The 24,333-nt window shown below is 38.6% G+C and overlaps 1 non-coding gene across 1 annotated transcript; it reads right to left on the bottom strand.

The window, feature by feature from the left end:
- Positions 1-4,956: 4,956 nt before the first annotated feature.
- On the bottom strand, positions 4,957-5,093 carry LOC111556704. The gene has a single exon (XR_002736415.2). It is a non-coding gene; the product is annotated as a U4 spliceosomal RNA (small nuclear RNA).
- Positions 5,094-24,333: the final 19,240 nt, after the last annotated feature.

The raw sequence follows: 24,333 nt of genomic DNA, 5'->3' as shown, positions 1-24,333 counted from the left end.
TGCATTTGCATAGTTCCCAACTAGGAGAGGATGCCCTGTGAGGAAAAGATAGGTCTAAGACCCTTGAAGTATGAGGATGTGTTACAACACATCCCAGAAGTAGTTCATTATTGAGATCCAGAATTACATGTTTGACATTATGATACGCACAGAGCCAAAGCAACGTTTTCATTAGCAAGGGTGAATGTGCCTAATACTCTGTTACATCAAACTTATTTAATAAATGAGAAGACTGAGAGTTATGGATGTTTTTGTTTATTTTGGTGTGTGTGTGTGTGTGTGTGTGTGTGTGTGTGTGTGTGTGTGTGTCTGTAGAGGATACTTGGAGAGAACCAGGCAGTGTGAGAACAGTTCTGGGGGTCTTCTCCCACTGTGAACAACTCTAAGTTTCTCATCAGACTCTGGTAGTCTTTGAATATCACTTAGCATAGTACCTGTTTCATAATAAATGGGTCTGCTTCATAGCTGCGATAGAAACTGATTCCTTTGCCACGTGGTCACCTCCCTTCCAACCCCATTTGGTCTTTCATCCTTGGGTTTGGGTCACAACCTTCGGGGAAGGGTGGAAAAAAGCAGAATTGGCAATTATCCCAGTGATCTAGATTCTAATTAATTAAGGTCTACTTTTTCCCTACTTTTTAGGGGGAATTGTGCCTGTAGGCATTTTGTGGGAAGGATGCATTTCTTAATGAATAACTCTACCTCAAGCTTTTTTGGACCCAAGAGGGGATATAAAAAAATAATTAGCTGCAAGGGGCACAACTGAAAGTATAAGATTTACACTCAAGCCAAAACTTTTATTTGCATATTAAATAACAGAGTCATGCTTGATGTCTCAGAATCTCTAGCTATCATAATCAGTAAAGAAAGTGAAACCAGATGTTTTCATTTAAGCCTTGAATTGTGTTACTATTAAAATAAAAATCAAGTTTCTTTAAGATTCCTTCTAGGTACACTCTAGTCATTTCTTTAGATAGAATTCTTAGAAATGCCAATTGGTTTTTGAGATGGAATCTGGTATTTTGCTGGGTCTAACCATTCTCCGTGAAGCTACATGCGAATTTTGTCCATTTGCCATTTTGCTGTACATTTCTTAAAGTGCTATTTTTGTTGTGGTTTCGCTGATTCTCTTCCAAAACATAGCAGCATCATGTCATGGAAAAACACTGGACTGGGAGAATCAATTCTCGTCTCAGCTCTTCCGTTAAATGAAAAGATTTGAGCTTTTGGAAAACCACTTTAACTCTTTGGACCTCAGCTTCATCAGCTGCATCTGTCTGCTACAGAAAGTCCCTTCTTTCATCTAACGTTTCAAGTCCATTAGAACATGCACATCCTAGTGAGCTTGAAGGAGACCCATCTGTAGAAATTTGACATATCCAGCTTCAGACTAACACTGCGAAATTAAAATGAATGTCAGTGTTGGCAGAAAGTGTAAGTCTTAGCATTAGAAAAGCAAATACCATTAGCTTATTGAACTGACAATTAAAAAAATTAAATGTATGAAGAATAATGTTTACTTTTCTCTCTTATACTAGTGATCCAGGCTCATCACAGAAAATTTGTGAAATTCAGAAAAAAAGAAAAAAATTGGTCTTAGTTTCACCATTCAGAACTAACCACTAATAATTATATTTTCATTCCTTTTGACTCTATATTTGTCTTATGTCTTCTACATATATGATTTATTTTTCACAGAGTTGGGATCAGATTGTGCTATTTTGTATCTTTTTTTCACTTGAGAAGATACTATGAGTTACTTCCCATGTTTTTATTCTGAAACATGATTTTTAAAAGCTTTTTATTTTTGTTTTTGAACTATAAAGCAGATACTTGCTGAGTATAAAGATTTAAGCAATAATTAGTTTTGTAAACCTGAAAATTAAACTTCCTCTTCACACACTGCCAACTCACTCACTCTCGGTCACATTCCCAGAGGTGACTCCATTTAATGCTTGGGGTATGTATTTATGGTCATTAAAAAAATGTAAGGATATTAATGCATATGAATATCTGTGTATGTGAGAGTTTTCCCTTTAAACAGGGTCATTTTACTCATGCCCTGACACTGTGTGATTTTTCAGGCGGCATCACCAGGTATATATTTTCTAGTTAGTGTTAACGGCCAGAGTTGCCTCACCACAGTGGCTACACAATGATCCCATCCAAGGATACCCATTTTTATTTAATCATGTCCTATTGCTGGACATTGTGGTTGATTTGAAATTGTTTTATTTTGCTTTTAAATGTATTGCATATATATTTTGTCCAAATCTTTGGGTGCATCTTTAATTATTTCCCCAGGATGAAGTTTTAGAGTAAAGTGACTGGGTCAAATGTTATATTGCCAGTTTTGTACAGAAAGGTTATCCTGGTTTATATTCCAGCCAGCCATGTAGGAGCTCTGTCATTGTAAATTTGTCAAATTTACAAATTTGAAGTAGTCAAAATTTAAGGCAAAATTTTCATCATCATTGCACCATTTTTTTTTTTACCTGAATTCTAGTCTAGAACATTCATTTCAAAGCCTAGAGAAGAAAAGTGCAGTTGACCCTTGAACAATGCAGGGGTTAGGAGCGCTGACCCCTCGACCTCCTCAAAAATCCATGTATAACTTTTGTCTCCCCCCCAAACTTAACATTAATAACCTACTGTTGACCAGGGGCACCTGGGTGGCTCAGTCAGTTAAACCTCCGACTTCGGCTCAGGTCATGATCTCACAGTTTGTGAGTTTGAGCTCTGCTTTGAGCGCTGTGCTAGCAGCCCAGAGCTGGGAGCCCACCTCCCTGTGTCTCCCTCTTTCTCTGCCCCTCCACTGCTCACACTCTGTATCTCTCTTTCTCTCTCAAAAATAAACATTAAAAAAAAGCCTACTGTTGACCAGAAGCCTTACTGATAATATCAAGAGTCGATTAACACATATTTTGTATGTTATATGTATTATACTATATTCTTGCAATAAAGTAAGCTAGAGAGAGGAGATGTTATTAAGAAAATCATAAGGAAAACAATACATTAGCAGTACTGTACTGGATTTATTGAAAATATCCATGTACAAGTGGACCCATGCAGTTCAAACCTGTGTTGTTCAAGGGTCAACTGTAATGCAAGTTCTCTGGTGCCTCGATCATCTTTGATTCCTCTGGTGAAACTTTGTAAAGGACGCTTGGGAATTTTAACTTCTACTATACTACATTTATATTATTATTTAGCGTGATGAACTCCTAGATTAATAATTTACACATTTCTTTTTTTAACTTTCAAACTGGCTGGCTTAGATTTCCTCTCCTATTTAAATATTAAGTCTTTTAGGAATGATAACATATTAAAAAATACTGTCATTTATATTCCAGTAACGAGAGCCTGGTTTGATTGAACTTCTAAAAATCCTCTAAGTGAAGAGGGGAAGGGAGCCCAAAATTGGTGGGTAGGAGGCCTTATTCTAGGTGAAGGGCCATTGTTAGAGAAGGGAAACGGGGACAAAGGAAGATTCAGTGTGACAAATGGCAATTTAAATACAATGGAGTTTAAAATGACCAAGGTCCAAAGCATTTTCTTAAGCACTGGTAACCTTGTTTTAGCTGCTGCACTCTTTAACACTTTGATTTTGTGTGAGTTGTAACTATTAGTAGCAAAGTTTCATCCAGTCCTTAAAGAAAAGACATGTGTTACTTTCAGTTGAGTGTTTTTAGTTAGCTGAATGTTTTCCTGATCTTTAGATTTTGTGACTCTAGAGATACAAGGCAGTTATTGCTATGCCTTTTTCCAAGGAAAAGTACTTCCAAATAGGCAATGTTTTGAAATACAGCCAACACCATTTTAATATTAGCACTCTACCGTAGGGGTTCAGTTTATGACAATGGAATGCAGCAGTAACTAGTCACAAAGGAATTCAGATTGTGGTATAATGGGGAGCAGGTTCAACCCTAAGCCAGGATGCTTGTGTTTGATTCTTGGCCCTGAATTAATTAATAGCCTGGGTTACCCTGGGCAGGTAATGTAGGTCACGACAATATAGGCATTAACAAATACCAGGGTGACCAAGCATTGCTGTTTAGTGTCCTAACACTCCATGATATCTTCGTTAAGTCAGGTGGTCAAAATACCCCTGGTTCAAAAGAATACCTGACCGCTTAGTTCGGTTTATGCCATATAGACAAGCCTTTTTATTCCTCTTTGCCTGAGTTTCTCCAGATATAGCAAAATGTTGGTACCACTAAGATATGATCTAGAATCTATGACCATTCATATATCCAGCAAATATTTATTGAATGTGAGTCTATGCTAGGTTCTACTGCTACCCACTTAAATTTACAGTGGTAGGAGTCAAGAGAGTCAGGCTGGAAGACACACAAAAGGAGCCCATCCTACATCTGGCATTCCTGGATTCTGCATTACAATGCAAATGCCTTCAGCCTGTCAAGAACTTTACCCTAGGCTTCACTGCAGGAGGTGAGGGCCCATCTTTGCAGTTAGTGTCTAAACCTTCTTTCAGTATGCAGTTTCGAAGGGAGAAACAAATGTAGATTTTGGATATGAAAACTATCCATCTCCTCATCGATCTTGATTCCTGAATTTCATTAGGGTAGTAATATCTTTAGTCATTTATTTTACAGATGGCAGCAATTTGTTTTTGATAAGTAGCTCAATACATTTTCAATCAGTGAAAGACCAACTAGTCCATACAACTGGACGGTAAATTAAAGACACATTCTGAATACACATTCATACACACAGTTTACAAATGTATGCAGGAACACGCATGTAACTTTTAAGGCACCCTGCCTTGGTCCTTAAGAATAGAATTTGACCTACAGTTGACAAATACAAACTTAACCACATATATTTGGGGAAAAGTATGCTGTAAGAAAAAAAGTTCTGAGGCTGAAATGTGGTATTTAAGAAACAAGTACTTGTAAAACACTCTACTTTGTCTTTGTGAAAATTGGTATAAGAGAAGTGGCATCTTGCCAAAGTGTATCTAATCAGTATTTAACCTTACTGAGGCCACAAACTAGGGAAAAGTTTTCAATTAGCAATAATCGCGCCTCGGATAAACCTCATTGGCTACGATACTGCCACTGCGCAAAGCTAAACTAGGGAAGATTTCATCTTCAATTTTGCAAAAACCCTTCTTTCTTTCTTTCTTTCTTTCTTTCTTTCTTTCTTTCTTTCTTTCTTTCTTTCTCTCTCTCTATCTCTCTCTTTCTTTCTTTCTTTCTTTCTTTCTTTCAGTATTCTGTCGTAATCAAGAGTAAAAAGTTAGACTTCATACATCTGAATGCATTTATTCTTAGATTCTTATTTAAGAAAATTGGAAAAAAATTGTAAAGAAAACTCTTGGTGTATTATGTGTGGCACATTCTTTGAGGCACAGGAACCCAGGGTGCTCTAAGAAGCACTTTGACATTTGCAGGACTTTCTGTCACTTGGGATTTAGATAGAAAATAAAAGGTGTGTCTGACCATCTCAAGACAAGGAATGTTCTTCTCAGGCCCTGATTATGCTTTGTGTCTTGATGAAAGATTGGGATGGAGTCAAACCATGTGTCTTGGTGTGTGACTTTAACCTTTGCATTCAGCATTTATTAGCTGATGAGTTACTGGAGATTCGCATTCTTCTGAGTCGGCCAGTATTGATATTATCTAGCTGTTTTATTGCAGTCTAAAGTTGTCCTGAAGGGTGCCTTGGACAGCAGTTTTCCAAGTGTTGGGCAAGATTGATGTTCACAAAACTTGCAGCTGATTGTAATGTTATCCAATGCTAGTCTTGGAAACATAATGGCTCTGTAAGAAATTGTGGAAAAATTTAGAATGACTAAGACTTACATTTCCAAGACTATCTTGGTTTTATGCATTGAATTCCAGTGTATCTTTTTCCGGTTTTCTGTCACCTGTCTCACCATCTCTGTTTAACAGTCCTCAAACTGTGTCTCCAGTCCACTTTAATGCCTCAACATCTTGGATTTCATGTTCAGTAGTCCAGGGCTATTACATAGGAAAGAAAAAATTGATAAAAAGTTAGAAAAATAGGATTTATGAAGGTTGAAGGAGTTAGGATTATTCTGCTTGGAAGAAAGCAACTGGTGGGTGGCTTAATAAAAGTTTTCAAGTATATGAAGGGTTGTCATATAGAGACTGGTAAGTGGCTTTTCTCCTTGCTGCTGAGAAGAGAACAAAAGGAAATAGTCTTTAATTTTAGGGGGAGGGGGGTTGGGGGTGACAGAACTAGGTTGGACATAAGGAAGAATTTCCCAGAAAGTGAGGTTTGTTAAGCACTGGAATGGATTATCAAGGAATCTCTTTTTCTGGAGATGTTTGGAAATAAGACAGAAACTGATGTGGGAGGAATGGTTTAGATAGGTGGACCCTTGCTTAAGGCATTGGAGAATCAACCAGATGACTTGTGGAAGCTCTTTGCTGGTGCTTTGAGTCTATACCAAACCAACTGACCTCAGCTTGACAAGGTATGAGGTGCCACGTTAGTTCATGACTTCAGCTGTTTTAGCAGATGCTGAGCCACTCTTCACTTTGCCATGGGCTCAATTTCTTGGTATCTAATTGTTATATGGTGGGAAGTAATTGGGGCAGTGATGGGTAGGAGATAACGAATACAGCCTTGTCGCAGGCTAAAACATACATAGGCAGTCTTTAAAGAATTCTGAGTGAATAAGGGTAAGGTCTATGAAGTGTGAAGGGCTCTTGTAATTAAAAAAAAATTTTTTTTTAATATATGAAATTTATTGTCAAATTGGTTTCCACACAACACCCAGTGCTCATCCCAAAAGGTGCCCTCCTCAATATCCATCACCCACCCTCCCCTCCCTCCCACCCCCCATCAACCCTCAGTTTGTTCTCAGTTAAAAAATTTTTTTAATGTTTATTTATTTTTGAGAGACAGAGAGAGACAGAGTGTGAGTGGGGGAGGGGCAGAGAGAGAGGAAGACACAGAATCTGAAGCAGGCTCCAGGCCCTGAGCTGTCGGCACAGAGCCCGATGCGGGGCTGGAATTCATGAACCACGAGATCATGACCTGAGCCGAAGTTGGATGCTTAGCTGACTGAGCCACCCAGGCGCCCCTTTTTTTCTTTTTTTAAAGCCTCAAATAGTTTTCTTCCTCAATAGTATAGCTTCTATATAGCTTCTATGTGTTCATGAAAACCACTCCTTCCTTTAAGCTTTTTATTTTTTAATGTTATTTATTTATTTAATTGGGGGGCGGGACACACGGGGGGAGAGGGGCAGAGGGAGAGAGAGACATAATCTTTTTTAAAAAATATTTTAATATAATTTATTGTCAAATTGGCTTCCATACAACACCCAGTGCTCATGCCCTCCTCAATGCCCATCACCTATTTCCCCTCTCTCCCACTCCTCCATCCAGCCTCAGTTTGTTCTCTGTATTTAAGAGTTTCTTGTGGTTTGCCTCCCTTCCTCTCTGTTTGTAACTATTTTTTCCCCTTCCCCTCCTCCATGGACTTCTGTTAAGTTTCTCAAGGTCCACATATGAGTGAAAACATATGATATCTGTCCTTCTCTGACTGACTTATTTTACTTAGCATGAAACCTTCCAGTTCCAACCACGTTGCTGCAAATGGCAGGATTTCATTCTTTCTCATTGCCAAATAGTATTCCCTTGTATATATAAACCACATCTTCTTTATCCATTTGTCATTTAATGGACATTTAGGCTCTTTCCATAATTTGGTTATTGTTGAAAGCACTGCTATAAACATTGGGGTACAAGTGCCCCTATGCGTCAGCACTCCTGTATCCCTTGGGTAAATTCCTAGCAGTGTTATTGCTGGATCATAGGGTAGATCTATTTTTAATTTTTTTGGGAACCTCCACACTGTTTTCCAGAGCAGCTGCACCAGTTTGCATTCCCACCAACAGTGCAAGAGGGTTCCTGTTTCTCCACATCCTCATCAGCATCTGTGTTTCCTGACTTGTTAATTTTAGCCACTCTGACTGGTGTCAGGTGGTATCTCAGTGTGGCTTTGATTTGTATTTCCCTATGATGAGTGACATTGAACATCTTTTCATGTGTCTGTTGGCCATTTGGATGTCTTCTTTGGAGAAGTGTCTATTAATCTATTCATGCATGTCTATTCATGTATTCATGTATTCACTATAGAGACTATTTAGTGGAAGACTTTTTCTAGCCTTATTAATAAACCCCAAAATGTATTGCCATGATAGTGATCAGTATGTTATTGTAAATATTACCACAAGAATTTAAATTGTTGAAAACAGCTCAGTTATTTCTGTTAAATATGGTGTTAGTACAATACTTTCAACTGCACTGAATTTTTCTGTTTTTTTTTTTAAATTTAGTTCACATTTAGACACCACCTAAGATATTTGACAGTATTTACTCTGTTTTAAGTACTAAAACTTTGAATACTGGCTAATGCAATATTCTTGGTTCCTTCAAACATGATTATTGTAATAGAACCACAAGAAAGGATTGGTTCAATTAATTGCTGGTTATGAAAGCACACACAGACACACAAACACACTAAACCAAATGTAAACCCTTTGTTTCTGAGCAGTTGAGATGAGTGATTATACTACCGCAGTTTTAGGGGTTTTCCTCTTTCAACTATTTTAAGAAGTTTTGATATTAAAACTGTATTTTAAACTTTATTTATGACATCATTCTACAAAAATGTCTTTAAAGAAAATGAAAGTAACTTTTTACTGTGCAGCATCAGACTAATGAACATGGTGTATTCTTTCTCTTTTAGTAATTTCCTTTAATGTTCCATTCCCAAAGATTCGTAGAGAAGCCACTGCAGCAAGGATATGCTTTGGCAGGTGAGGAGGGACTTGTGCTCAATCTCTCACCCCGCTCTCCAGCTTTGAACTATCAATGTAAAGTCCAGAAACCTAAACTCTTACCTTTCCCTTCCCCAACAGGGGTAACCAGGCCTGTTTATATTAACCTGGTGAACATCCAGAAAATTAATGCATCAGTCTGATATTTTTAGGGCTTCCTAAATATTCTTTGTTCTTATAAGATATTCAGGTCTATAAAACCTGATTTATTCCTAGGAACACCAGCAGACTGCTTGAAGTTGGAATTTTCATCTGAAGAGTATAACAAATGGAGAAGTAAGGGCAAGACACCAGAGAGAGCTTGATGCTTCTGGCCTAGGTTCACAACAGTTAATTTAACAGGTCTTCAGCTTTGCTAATAGTGGCAGCTGGAAGCTTGGGTTTGGTCAATAGTATATGCCTTCTTTCTAATCAGAAAGGTCATATGATACAGAATATTTTTTGGCTTTTGAAAATCTACTAGCAGATTATCTATCCTGATTCCTTGGAACAGTTTTTGAAAGGAGCAAAGCTAGAACGTTTGATCCATCTTATGGGTCTTGGTAGAGTTCAGTGCGTGCACACCCACACTTAAGACTTCTATGTGGTCAAGGGAGATTGCTGTTCAGAACTCAAAGTTGGACTAATGAAAGACACCAGACTACAGTACTTGCTTTATTTGTTCTGATTGATTCAACCAAATGTCTTCAAGTTTCGTTTCCAATTTTTATCGTAAAAACTGTGAAATCAAGGTATTTGCTTACTGCTGGGGTTTGATTCCACCTTGGAGACCTGGAGCAGAAGTTTTACACTGGTTTGGGAAAGCTGGTGCCTTATGATGCACCCATAGTGCAAGGCATAAAAATGTAAAGTAATCCAGGAAGAGTAAACAACAACATAACAACAAAAACTTAAAAAATATTCAAAGTTGAATACTTACTATATTTCTCACATTAGAAACCCAGACTTTTAAATAATTGTTCTATGCATTTAAGTGAGAGCTCTGTGAATGTTCTTTCCTAAACAGTTTAAAGATCTGACTGGTTGTATGTTTCCATTCTCTTGTTCATGTTGGCCAGCTATTCATATATTCAGGTTCACTAGAATCTTGAGAGAATTTCTAGCATGACTTCTGGTATATCATTCTGTGCTATGGTTTCTCTATCTATCTTTACGATGCACATCCTGTTGATTCTACTCATGGCAGGAAAAGGAATTATTTTGTATTATGATTGTGCTGTTGATATACACTTAATACTTCGGCTGAGATGATCAGAATTTAGGTAAAGCTAAGAATATTTTGGCCTTTTAAACGAGCTATGCATTTGCCACCTGCTCAGACTAAAAAGTATCTTGTAGGATTAAAGGGATGAGGAAGGTTCATGGGAAATCATTTTTAAAGGAAAAGGGAATGATATATAGAGTTAAAAAGCAACATTATAAACTGTTAAAAGGCCAGTATTTCAACACAAATAACATCCAAGTTATATAAAAGCCCTGTGTGATATGTTTATCGTTATTAGTTTTTAGGCTTTGTAGTCTTTGGGGACTTTGCTGGCCTGCTTTCTAGTTTCGTGGAGTACATTCAGCTGCATTGTGCACTTGAGTTCTATGGAACCGTTGTGCTTCATCTCTACTTACCTCATCCTTGTGGGGAAGCATCTGCTTTTGTGTCTTACATCTTAGAACTGCAGCTGGATTTCTGGAATTCTGCGGCTGTCTGGTATTTTCTTCTGCATATTAATATGATTAAATTGGACCAATGGTTCCCTTTTTTATCATTTCAAAATGAATATACCCCTAATATTTTTAGATTATAAAAATGATATAGTTACCTTGTAAAAAATAGTCAAACAGTATGGAAAAGTATAGGTAGACCCGGCTCTTTGAAAGTTTGCCTTACGCCACTTTGCTTTTATGAAAGACCTACTTTAGTACCTGTTTTCAAGAGCTGAAAGAGATCTGAAAAAGATTTTCGCTTTTAGGAAAAAAGGCAAGAAGTGAAAATAGTGTTCAGCATTTGTTTTGCAGCCAGCCATATGGAGATGGTGCGTACCCCAAGCAGGGAGAGTGGCACCACCAAGCTCTCTCCCCAGAACTACAGTGAGCAGTTCGGTATCAAGCTGCCATAGCTTTGAACTGTGTCTGTGAGCATCTGTGTTTATCTTGATTTATTTTGTGCATCCATTCGCAAGATGTGTCCTAAAGTATCAGAAAAGCAGCAACAAAACTAAAAGACAGCCTATGGAATGAGAGATGTTTGCAAATGACATGTCTGATAAAGGTCTGATATCCAAAATCTGTAAAGAATTTATCAAATTTAACACCTAAAAAATAAATAATCCAGATAAGAAATGGCCAGAAGATACAAACAGATGTTTTTCCAAAGAAGACATACAGATGGCTAACAGACACATGAAAAGATGTTCAACATCACTCATCAGCAGGAAAATACAAATCAAAACCATGAGATACCACCTCACACCTATCAGAATGGCTAAAATTAACAGCATAGGAAACAACAGATGTTGGCAAGGATGTGGAGAAAGGGAACCTTCTTACACTCTTGGTGGGAATGCAAACTGGTGCATCCACTCTGGAAAACAGTATGGAGGTTCCTCAAAAAATTAAAAATAGAATTACCATACGACCCAGAAATTGCACTACTAGCCATTTATCCAAAGGATACAGGAGTGCTGATTTGAAGGGGCACATGCACCCCAATGTTTGTAGCAGCACTATCAACAACAGCCAAATTATGGAAAGAGCCCAAATGTCCATCGGCTGATGAATGGATGAAGAAGAAGTGGTATATCTATACAATGGAATATTACTCAGCCATCACATCAAAAAGAATGAAATCTTGCCATTTACAACAACATGGGTAGAGCTAGAGTGTATTATGCTAAGTGAAACAAGTTGGGGAAAGACAAATACCATATGATTTCACTCATATGTGGAATTTAAAAACCAAAACAGATGAACATAGGCGAAGAGGAAAACATAGAGGGAAGCAAACTATAAGAGATTCTTAACTATAGAGAACAAACTGAGTGTGGTAGGAGGGAGGTGAGTGGGGAATGTGCCAAATGGTTGATGGGCATTAAGGAGGTCACTTGGGTTTTTTTTTTTTTAATGCTTATTTATTTACTTTGGAGAGAGAGAGAGAGAGAGAGAGAGAGAGAGAGAGAGAGAGAGAGAGAGAGAGAAAGCCTGCACACCAGTGGAGGAGGGGCAGAGGGAGAGAGGGAGACACAGAATCCCAAGCAGACTTCAGGCTCTGAGCTGTCATCACAGAGCCTGACACGGGGCTCAAACCCCAAACCGTGAGATCATGACCTGAGCCAAAGTCAGGCGCTTAACTGACTGAGCCACCCAGGTGCCCCAAATGATGAATCACTAAATTCTACACCTGAAACCAATTTTACCATGTATGTTAACTAACTAGAATTTAAATAAAAACGAAGTAAAAAAAAAAGTGTCAGATAAGCCTAAGACATTTGCTAAAAAATTTTTCCATGTAAATTAATGTTAATTGTTTATTTGCTTCATTTCAACTTATGAAAGTTTTCATAGGAATGCTCTACTTTCAGATAATGGGGAAATTTCATATAGAGGTTAACAATAAAAAAGTCCCAGAGATAATGACTGGCAATATCATAACACATTGGTGATCATCCTTATAGATGTCTCTCAATGTGTATATATTCATATATAAACATATGTATAAGTAAATTCACACATGCAATTTTATATTAATGAATAATACTGTGAATTATTAATAACTATAGGTCAACATCATTATTTTAATGGATGCATTATGTGTACTGTGTGTAGAATACTGCCTGGCACTCAGTAGGCCCTCAACCACTTGTTGATGAATGAATGAGCAGTAATTTATTTAACCAATTTCCTATTAATGGACATTATTTCTTTCCAGTTTTCACCATTATAAATTATACTGCAGTGAATATCCTTTTGCATCTTTGTTCACATGCACAATGATCTGTTTAAGGCAACTTCAACATATATTTCTTTTATGCATTGTCTGTTCTTTGTCCAGTGGTTATCTCTTGAAACACCAGAGACATGTTTCTCCTGCTGAAGCCATTTAATTTTATAATTTTAACATATACTCCAAACAGGTAACAAAATACTTCCTTTAGTAAGGCATATTAATAAGTGGACATGTGGAGTCATAGTTCTCATTTGTCAGATAGCCAAGAAGATAATTTGGAGATTTTACCTCTTTGCACAGTATCTTTTAAAAAGAAAAATTTTTAAAAAGTTCATTTATTTATTTTGACAGAGAGACGGTGTGCAAGCAAGAGAGGGACAGAGAGAGTGGAAGAGTGAGAATCTCAAGCAGCCTCTGTCTTATCAGCATAGAGTCTGATCTGAGACTCAAGCCCATGAACCATGAAATCATGACCTGAGCCTAAATCAAGAGTAGGATGGATGCTTAACCCACTGAGCCATCCAGGCACCCCAGCACAGTATCTTTTTGTCTGTGGACCACTAATAAACTTTTAAGAACATTTGTTAAAAAGATAACAGTCATTTGGAACAAAGATTAGGTTGTTCAATATCTGGATTCCAAAAAGTGGGAAAAAATAAGTTAATTATTTATGTATATTGAAATGACATACTTCATTTCCAACTACTAAATGATTTTTACTTTTCTTCTGTTTGTTTTAGCTTTAGCATGCTTTCTGAAATTGTGTGTGTGTGTGTGTGTGTGTGTGTGTGTGTGTGTGTGTGTGTATTTAACCAGAGAGAAAGTCCTTCCTAACTTCGTATTTAGTGTTGGGACCATCACTTATTTAGCGAGGCACTTTTTAAAAAAAAGTTTATTTATTTATTTTGAGAGGGAGAGAGAGAGAGAGAGAGAGAGAGAGAGAGAGAGAGAGAGAGGCAGAGAGAGAGGGAAAGAGAATCCCAAGCAGGCTTCATGCTGTCAGAATTGTGAGATCATGACCTGAGCTGAAATCAAGAGATTGACACTTAACCAAGTGAGCCACCCAGGTGCCCCTTCAGTGAGGCACTTTTATTTTTCAGACTCAAGTTGCTGCTGCCTAAATTCCTTCTGAATTCCCAGTACCAATAAATCATAGAAGTTTTAGTACCCTTCCACAAAGTGATAATGAAATGCTTATTTTTAAAAACAGTAGGTTGTGTCCAATGGTGTTAGTTTAAATTCTTAATGTCCTGACCAAAATGCCAGAAAATGAACCTCAGGTTTTTGGTAATATTAAAGTGAATGGGTTTTCAGCAGAGAAGTTTTGTGGCTTCTGTGACATGCCTCTGTACTTTGTTCTCCAGCCCCCTTTTCCCACTTGGCAGTGCAAAGTCACCTTGCTCAGCCCTCTGACCTTGCCTGGAAAAATGTCCTCATCAGTGAGTGTTTGTGGGGTTAGGGTGATAAGGATTCTAAAGGAAAGAGTGCCTGTTTCAATTCAAATAGTTGGATTAGTCACAGGGATACTTAATCCATTTACAAATAGTAGAATCCTCCAGCAAGCTTCTTTGTGTTCATCAGAGTATTTTGTACTCATTTAAAGGAAAAAAAAAGGAATAACTGAATGCAAATCATGCAGGAGTTGTTCATTTAGCAGAATTCTAATTTTTCTGATTCTAAATAGCATAAGTATTAAGGCACTTTTAAAGATTTACTTTTTTCATAGAAGTTTTACATTGTGATTAAAATACACATAACATAAAAATTTACCATTTTTACTATTTTTAAGGATATAGGTCAGTGACATTAAGCACATTCACGTTGTTGTGCAACCGTCACCACCATCCAGTCTTCAGAATTGTTTTCATCTCGCAAAACTGAAACTCTGTACCCATTAGACATGACCTCCCCACTTCCCTCCTCCCCCCGCCCCTAGCCCCTGGCAATCACCATTCTACTTTCTGTGAACACTTTTGTGAGGGCTATTATATCTCTTTCTTTAAGAAATGGAGGTAGAAATCCATCTATCAGGAATAGTTTTAGGTGCATTCCTGTGTGGACACAGTTGGGCAGTCCTATAATTATGCATCCTCCTGAAACGCATTTTGGGTCATTTCTACACAGAACTTTAAAAATTACTTCATATGGATACTGGAGGTTCTTGCTTTTCTTGTCCCACTCACTTTTTGAAGGCATAAGAATATCTTATTAAGGATTATGCAAAATAACCTTCTACAAATCCTGATATTATTACACTGCCCAAAAAACTTCAAAGCATCAGGAAAGGTTTTTTCCCCCCCAACTTTATAGCTAAACCAGATTCAGCTGGCTACCCCACTTGGCTACAGAGTACTAAAGAAGAGACTGAGCTGACTGAACTTGATCCTGCTGCCCCTGCACACACAACACTCCCATTGACTCTAGAGAAGACTTAAGTGCATGAAAGGACTCCAGGATCAAAAGGTTAGCTCTACAGGGAGCTGTGTCTGGCTCAAGCAATCCATTTTTTTTTTTTCTATTGACAGTGAAAACGTTTTATAGTTCTTTTTCAAAGTTTTTCAAACTTTTACAAAAACAGGCTACTTGTGAAAAAATGAGAAGGCATCTAATTGAACTATATCCAGAGGAGATCATGGCAGAGACCAACAGGGAGGAAAACATTTCTAAACCACAGTGATATTGGTCAAATCATTTGTATTTTAAAAATAAAGTATTTGAGGCCCCAGCTGAAGGAAATTTTCATTATGAAAGCTGGTTGGGCTATGAAGCAGAATGTGAGATAAACTAAGACACAAATCTCATGAGTGTTTCTCTTTGTCTGCTAATGACTTAATAATGCTGACAGGATTACACAACCTTTGCATTTTATGAAATCTATGAAAATAGGAAAAAATACATGCTATATGTAAATGGTATGGATGTGCAGATACTTAACCCTCATTTAATTCATTGCTGGAAAAATAAATGCCTTAAAACATTTTGAAAAGAGAAATTGCCTTAAGGAGAATAATTAACAAGAAGACTAGTAATCACATTTTTGAAAAAGTGAGATATGGTTCTTCATGTTATGGCTCTAAATTTTTTACATTTATTGGAGCTCTTTGGTCTATGTAAGAATTCATTCCTGGGGTGCCTGGGTGGCTTATTGGTTAAGCATCCAACTTTGGCTCAGGTCATGATCTCGTGGTTCATGAGTTCGAGCCCCGCTGACAGCCTAGACAGAACCTGGAGCCTGCTTCAGGTTTTCTGTTTCCCTCTGTCTCTGCCCCTCGCCAGCTTGCGCTGTCTCCCTCTCTGAAAAATAAATAAACATAAAAAAAAAAAGAATTCACTCCTTTATTCATCATCTTTTGTGTGTGATTATGTGCCCAATGTTAATCTAATAGTTTTCCAAAACCTCAACTGAACAAGTATATAAGGAAGTAGATTACATGTAGTAAAACAGAACCCATGATGGGAGATGGGCGTATGTGTCTCAAGTATTTTGCTTTCTCAAATCACCCTTCATTAGTAAATTTGCCTTAAGAATTTTCTCCAACTTCACCTGGAACGTACAATTTTGATTGGCAACTAGCTTCTTCCTCCTAGGAATAACTGTTATAATATTTTAATCTCTCTACTAGGACAGAGAATGCTATGTTGAACTAACTTGAAAAGCATGTTTTATAATCAGAAAACTGATTAAATGTCATTAGAATTTTGATGTTAACCATCCTCTCTTATATAAGCAATGGAAAAGCTTGGTGAGGAGCTTGTCTAAGCAGCTCTCTTGTATTTTCACATAATTGGGTTTGACGGTTTTCTGCCATTGCACAGGATAACTGCAGTTGATGGTGTTCATGTTTTTACTTAAGGGCCATTGGATTGTATCAGAAACTATATGCTACCCTCTTGTAATCCTGTAAGTCATTTTTGAGTTGCATGATTGAAAGTGAATAATAATGTACCACAAAACAAAAATTACTCATGCAGTTAAAGCTTTTTTGTGTGCAGCTTTAGAAACAACCAGTCCACAGAGAATTAGACTCATGAAATAAATGAAAATACATGATCATCCCCACCCACTCCTTGTTGTCTAGGCCTATTCACGTCTGGTGAAAACATTAAGCCACTTAAGTGGTATTGGGTACCTAATTTATTCAGCTTCTGGAAGGTACCAGATTAATGCTTACAGAGGCAGATTTTAAACTTTGAGGGGCGGGGAGGTTCTAGCAAACTCTTCCCGTTAGTATGTGCCCAAGGGTCCGCAGAAATCAGGTACTTCTTTGTTAAGCTACCTTAGCTTTCCTTGGGAATTGTTAGGTGTTTTATGGACTGTGTTCTCCTTCTTTTTAAAAAATGTTTACTTATCTACTTTTGAGAGAGAGAGAGGGAGAAAGGGAGAAGAAAGAGAGAGAGGGAGAAAGCCTCTGTCAGTGCAGAGGCTGATGTGGGGCTCGATCTCATGAACCTCAAGATCATGACCTGAGCTGAAATCAAGAGTCAGTCGCTTAACTGACTGAGCCACCTGGGTGCCCTGGGCTGTGTTCTTATATGGTGGTTAAGTTGGTTTGCTGAAATGGATCTAGAAAGATCCAGGACAGTGACTGATTGTAAAGGGCTGTTGGGTGGGCAGAGAGAAAATCAAGGTGGTATGACAGAGCAGTTTCTCTCTCAGACTCTCAAATCTGTCTTCTAGCCATAACTTTGGGTCTAAAATTTTCTCCACTAGTGTCATTCAGGTCAATGTTTCCATAAGGGCCCTGCTCCTTTGGAGAATGAGCACATTGGTTTAGGTAAGTTTGTCAGACTAACTAAACAGTTATCTATGGCACTAAGGAAAAACAGTCCAGTATAAGGAAGACCATTCAGGAGTTAACAGAGAAGGAAGTTGGAAGACAAAATGTCCTGAAAATATAATTTTTGGAAAGCAGGCCAGGGGTGGGCACATAGCATGGAACTTTGACAGCTTGATTTAACATAAACATCATAGAATGATGGCTTTGTTGGGGTTGGGGATGATAGAAATGATGGGATAACTCTTGTAAAGAGGTTTTAGGTGTTCCTGAAGATAAATGTAACCTATCTCATAGCCCGATTTGGAGTTTTGCCTCTACTGTAGCTCTTCATGGGAGATTAGAAGGCCTTAGCCCATATATGGGAAAAAGTCTTGATCTCAAATCTTCATGTTGCTTGATTGAGTCTTCTTGGGTTGGGATGTGAGGTAAGAGAGGTTGTGAGACCAAGTCCAGACTCAAGGGAATGAATTCCATCATTTAATGATTCCTGCCATGGGTCCAAGAGGAGGGAGTGGTCATCACAGGCTTAGACTCTGCTGCATTTTTGAGGATTTAGTAGATCATCATTGGCAGTAACAACTTAGTCCCATCCTCACAAGAGTGAGAAGAGCTTGGGACATCCATCGAGGAATCTACAAGAGTTGTGGGAAGTCTTGATGCACTTTAGTATTCTCTTTGCATATTTGTATTAACCTGGAAAATTATTTCTTGAAGGGAAAAGGAAATGTTATTTTTAGAATGGGATCAACATTTCCAGCATGTCTGTTGGGGGGCTAGCTTCTCAGTATTTACATGGGAATGGGGTGAACTATCATTAGTATGCCCACATCATGGGGTATCAGAATGGTTTTTGCTCTGGTAGACCAGCTATACACATGAGGAAGTTGAGTATGTTGATTTTTTTGAAGTGACTGTTGATATTTTAGCTGTGATTCTTATTCAGTTTCTTCTGTAATGTCAGACTGCAAATTCTCATGCCCTTGAGAGACAATTTTTTAAGACAGTAAAGCATTGAATCGTATTTAGTGCAATGAGTTTCTCTTGAGTGCTTGCTATGTTTCTGACACTGTGCTGAGTGTTGTATGGTATACAAGTGAGAGAAAGAATACATGGTTCCTACTGTCAAGGAACTTATAATTTATTGAGACAAGGCATTCTTGAACCAGTTAAATAATGAGATAAGACAGTATATGATACACATACTTACACTTATTTAGTTTAGAAAAAGCACAGTGGGATTATTTAAAGAGCTAAAATACCCATAGCTTGTTCTTTCACTTTAATGGTCAAGAACTCCAAAACCCTGTCCGAAAGGGGATAGAAAGGAGAGAAGAAGGCTTACTCATCTCTTCCTTCTTTGCTCATGCCATGATGCTCCTGTAAGGCAAAGTCTTTGGAAATTTGGGAGCTGATGGGAAATTATTTTCAGAAATAGAGTTGAAGGCAGTAATGGTAGAATATTATTGAGTTGGGGCTCTTGCCTTCTGTCCAGCCACCCAGAGAGCTTAGTGTACATATGTATTCTTCTAGCTACTGTAGCCCATTCCTTTTTTTTTTTAATATTTATTTATTTTGGGGAAAGCACAAGTGGGGGAGGAGCAAAAAGAGGGGGACAGAGGATCCAAAGTGGGCTCTGCACTGACAGGTTGACAGCAGTGAGCCTAATGTGGGGTCAGACTCACAAACCTCAAGATCACGACCTGAGCCAAAGTCGGATGCTCAATCGACTGAGCCACCCAGGTGCCTTAGCTACTGTAGTCATTTAAAAAAATATTTTTTAATTAATAATAATTTTTTATTCAAGTATAATTAACATACAGTGCAGTCCATTCTTGCATGGTCACGGGTCTGTCTGAGGTCACAGAGACTCACCTTGATTTCTGTTTTTTCAGATGAATCCCAGTCCGATATCTATTTGAGAGAGGGAGAAACAGCAAGCCTTAAATGGATTCCCTATTTCTTCCTCATTACTTCTTCTCTTCTCTGACCTCCCTGCCCCATTCCTGATATTTTTACTGGTTTCCTTTTCTCCCTTCCTCCTAGTAGCACATCTACTTTTTCCTAGCGTTCCTAGTTTTTTCTTTCTCACTGCTCTCCATGCACCATGCTCTCTAAGTCTGAAGAAGGAAAAAGAATAAAACAAATGTTGCCAAGAAATACCCTTCCTTTCCTTCAGTTTTTGGAAAACTAACTCCTAGAATATAGCTCTTGAAGTACTGGGGCTTTTGGATTGCCTTTGTTGTTCTGTACACATCCCAGTGTGCTAAAGCCATTTCATAAAGGTTAAGTGCGAACAATACCAGTCACTTGCCATATGCAAGACGCTCTGGGCTTTATCCCAGGCAGGTGGTGCCGTGCTATATCTGTCTCATTCACTTGTTTATAATTCATTCTTTCACTGAATAAAGAGGTACACAGAAGCCAGATCTCATTAGGCCTTCCAGGCCATAGTGAAGAATTTAGTTTTGATTCTAGGAACTGTAGGAGACCAGGGGGCTGACATGGTCTGATAGGTGTTTTTAAAAGTTTTCTTTGGCTGTAGTGTAAAAACAGATGAAAGAGGTCAAGGGCAGGAGCTGGGTATCTATTGCAGAATTCTAAACTAGAGATAATGATGGCTTAGACTAGGGTGTTTGAAGTGGAGACGGACCAATTCTTGCCAAAGTGTGTGTTTATAGGCCGAACCCTGTTTCTTATACTAGTGTGTCCTTCATGCATGGCTGGGGGCTGGCTCTGGCATTTATGTGCTTAGTGTCTGTGCAGCTGGTTTGGAACCCTGGAAGCCAGGCTTCCCTGGGTCAGACGTACTCCTCATCCACTAGCCATTCGTGCCTCTTGTAGAGGCTTGATGCTGCTCAGAATGTTTGTTTGATAACTTGATTATGGTTTCACTTTACGTCCCACTGGCTTAAAATCTTTTTTAATAAAAAGGAGACACTGGAGCTGATGGTTTAAAAAATTGCAAAATGCTTTTCCCACCCGTTTCTTACTTTAAATGTATTGTTGTGTGAGATATATCATCCAATCTGTTGAAATCAAAGTTTCATGAGGATGCCTGGTGTTGTTTCGGAAAACACTGTGTCAGCTGTCCCCAAAAAGCACTGGACATGGCAGGGCTCATTTCCACAGATATTTGCAAAAGACTGAGTGTGTGTAAGATAAAAAAAAGATAAGAGAAAAGATGTGGCCTCTGTCTCCAAGAAACTTGAGAGGAAGGGAAAGTAACAAAAATTACTCTGTGTCTTTTAGGTGCTGGCCTTTGATAGCTACCACTCATTCAACCTTTGTGACACCTCTGAGGTAGGTGCTGTTCTTACTCCTGTTTTATGATGAGAAAAGGGGGGCACCATCATCTGTCTCTGGTCATACTGCTATTGTGTGCAGAGCCAGGAATGGAGCCCCAAACCCAAGGTTTCCTTACTTTACACCGTAGGTACCATTTCACAAGATTTCAGAATACTGCTCCTTTACAGCTGCAGAATCTTGGGGGAAATGTCTTAAACTTTCTTTTTTTTTTTTTAATTTTTTTTAACGTTTATTTATTTATTTATTTATTTATTTATTTATTTATTTATTTTTTATATGAAATTTATTGACAAATTGGTTTCCATACAACACCCAGTGCTCATCCCAAAAGGTGCCCTCCTCAATACCCATCAACGTTTATTTATTTTTGAGACAGAGAGAGACAGAGCATGAACGGGGGAGGGTCAGAGAGAGGGAGACACAGAATCTGAAACAGGCTCCAGGCTCTGAGCTGTCAGCACAGAGCCCGACGCGGGGCTCGAACTCACGGACCGCGAGATCACGACCTGAGCCGAAGTCGGACGCTTAACCGACTGAGCCACCCAGGCGCCCCTGTCTTAAACTTTCTGAGCCTCCGTTTCCTTATCTATAAAATATGGATAATAATATTTACCATCAAAAGGTATGTATGAAACATGTATGAAAGTTCCTGGTACACAGTAGCCAGCAACTAAAGTTCTCGTTTCCTTTCTTTTGTGAACTAGCATTATGGGAAGAGAATCTATGATGTGATTTTGTTGTGGAGGCCTAAGCAAGCGTGGCAAAGCATCCCCCCCACCCCCTTGGTTTTCAACCTTACAACTGTCAGAAAAGACTGTGTTATGCATTTGGACTTAGGGGATAGGAGACGACTACAGGATTGTGGGATTTGTTTGTGGATATCTGTGTCCAGGAAAAGGGGAATGCTCAAGCTCCCTAGTCTATCTCATTCAATTCAGGTAGCAACAGGAGGGAAAGAGGCAGTTGTTTATATAGCACATACAAATGAAGGCCTCAGATCCTGAGGGTCAATTTTGTATGTCCTTTAGAGGTGAAATTAATGGGTATTTCCCTTTGAAGGATCAACTGTATAGGCACTATTCAGTGGACTAAAAGGACCTCACACTGTTTTTTGGTGAGGGATCATATTTATCTTTTTCAGTTCTTATGAAAACCAATTGGCCTTTCCTGAAACTAGATATGTAAACTTTGATGAGCTAACAAGAAGGAGAAAAAAAAGACCGCAACAATAACCTTAAAGTCTATATCAGGCTCTAAAAAATAATGCAAGGGACAATAAATAATTCTGCTAGTTTTTCTACAAAGTGGCCCATTATACACGTGTGAGGAAGATAAACTACCACCCTGGGGGAGAAAAAATAAAACAGCCAAAAGGCTAATCTTAATTATTGAACTGTACTGTATTGCTCCCCAACGTTTTGTTTAGAATGGATTGTGGAGGCAACCTTTGGGGGACACTCTCAGTCTCACTAGGTGGCTGTGACTTACCAGAACATGACTGTGGTTTATTAAAATCATCAAGGAGTGCCTGGGTGGCTCAGTTGGTTAAGTGTTTGACTCTTGATTTTGTCTCAGGTCATGATCCTAGGGTCGTAGGACCCCTGTTGAGGTTCTGACAGCGTGGAGCCTGCTTGGGATTCTCTCTCTCCCTCTCTCTCTCTCTGCCCCTCATTCACTCTCTCTCTCCAAAGAAATAAATAAAAACATTTAAAAAGCAATCAAAGCATAGATGATTGCTTTACTCTTCTTCTCTCCCTTTGTGTCTGCCTTGAATTAAGTCTTGTCCTCCAATAGATAGGTACACCCAGAAACCTTGTTAGACTCATCAAATATCCTCTTGGTGCTTGGACTGCTTCTCGTCCAATTCTATTTGGATATAGTATGATCTTTTCCATGCAGGCAGCCAGTCTCCAGCAATCTAATAAAGGCCCTGCAAGGGGCACTGTCAGAGTGTTTACATGATCATGTATGTTTCTAAATTTTGCAAAAGCACAATGTTTTATTTTAAAAAAAAAAATTTTTTTTTCAACGTTTATTTATTTTTGGGACAGAGAGAGACAGAGCATGAACGGGGGAGGGGCAGAGAGAGAGGGAGACACAGAATCGGAAACAGGCTCCAGGCTCTGAGCCATCAGCCCAGAGCCCGACGCGGGGCTCGAACTCACAGACCGCGAGATCGTGACCTGGCTGAAGTCAGACGCTTAACCGACTGCGCCACCCAGGCGCCCCATAAGCACAATGTTTTAAATATAATCACTCAAGATCACCTCTTTCTACTTTGGCTTTCCCGTCACAATTTGTCAGCTGGCATCTGAGTGGTGGGCATGTTTTGGATCTGGCTAAAAGGAAGTTGAACTAGGGATACATGTAGTTTGGTGCAATATTTTTATGTAGTTTGTAGGCCCTTTTGTGGCCATCTGGGTGAGGAATGACTTTCAGGAATCCACCCAGTGGATGACTTACCCAGCAGAGATGGTGAGGAAAAGTGAGGGCCATATAAGCCAGCTTATGGCTCTCATCACTGGCAGTACAGAGCAGTGGAGATAAAAAAGGTTTGAAGCAAGGTTTGAGAAGCTCAGCTGTGGAAAATTCTCACTTTCGGCAGACATGAAATTGTGGGCAGAAGATTGATGCCTAGCCAAATATATTGTCTCCTCTTTGGAATATGCTTAATAGGGCTGAGCATACAATTATAAACTCACTACGTATATTTTTCTTTCTCTTATGTGAACAGCAAGAAATAGATTTCATCAGAATTCTTGTGTTTGTGCATGTTTCTGCCTCCCATTCTGGATCTCCTCTTATTGTATCTGTTGCCTCTTGTCCCAACAAAATTTGGTTTCAGAGGAAAGGATGTGCAAAATCACCACCAAAGCAAGAGAAACGTCCTGAGGAGTAAGTGTTCTGGTGACAAAACTCTCATATAATCCCATCAGTAATTCACAGTATGTAGCGTAAGAGGAATTCAACTATCTAATTATGTTACTGAATGCAATGTAGGGATATTTGAATTGTTCTTGTGTATGCCTTAATTTCTGGTTAATTTTGTATGTTTTTCCCCCAGAATTATTGTTTATACCAAAATTCAGATGTGATAGAAAGGATGTATGTCTATTGGAAGCCAAAAGTATAAATTGAAAGAAAATGTTTGTTGTATCTGTCTTTTTTTTTTTTACTTAAAGAAATGTTTATTTATTTCTGAAGGAGAGAGAGAGAGAGACAGAGTGTTAGCAGGGGAAGGGCAGAGAGAGAGGGAGACACAGAACTTGAAGCAAGCTCCAGGCTCTGAGCTGTCAGCACAGAGCCCCACACGGGGTTCGAACCCATGAGCTGTGAGATCCTGACTTGAGCCGAAGTCAGATGCTTGACTGATTGAGCCACCCAGGTGCCCCTTGTCATCTTTTAAAAAAAAGTGTAATTTCTCTACTCATTCCCAAGAAATATTCATTTTTTGCATCTAATTTTGTATTTT

Source organism: Felis catus, chromosome A1 (genome assembly GCF_018350175.1).
Source record: "Felis catus isolate Fca126 chromosome A1, F.catus_Fca126_mat1.0, whole genome shotgun sequence".
NCBI classification, from domain to species: Eukaryota; Metazoa; Chordata; class Mammalia; order Carnivora; family Felidae; genus Felis; species Felis catus.
Note: the sequence above shows the minus strand (reverse complement) of the source record. Positions and strands in the feature narration are given on the sequence as shown.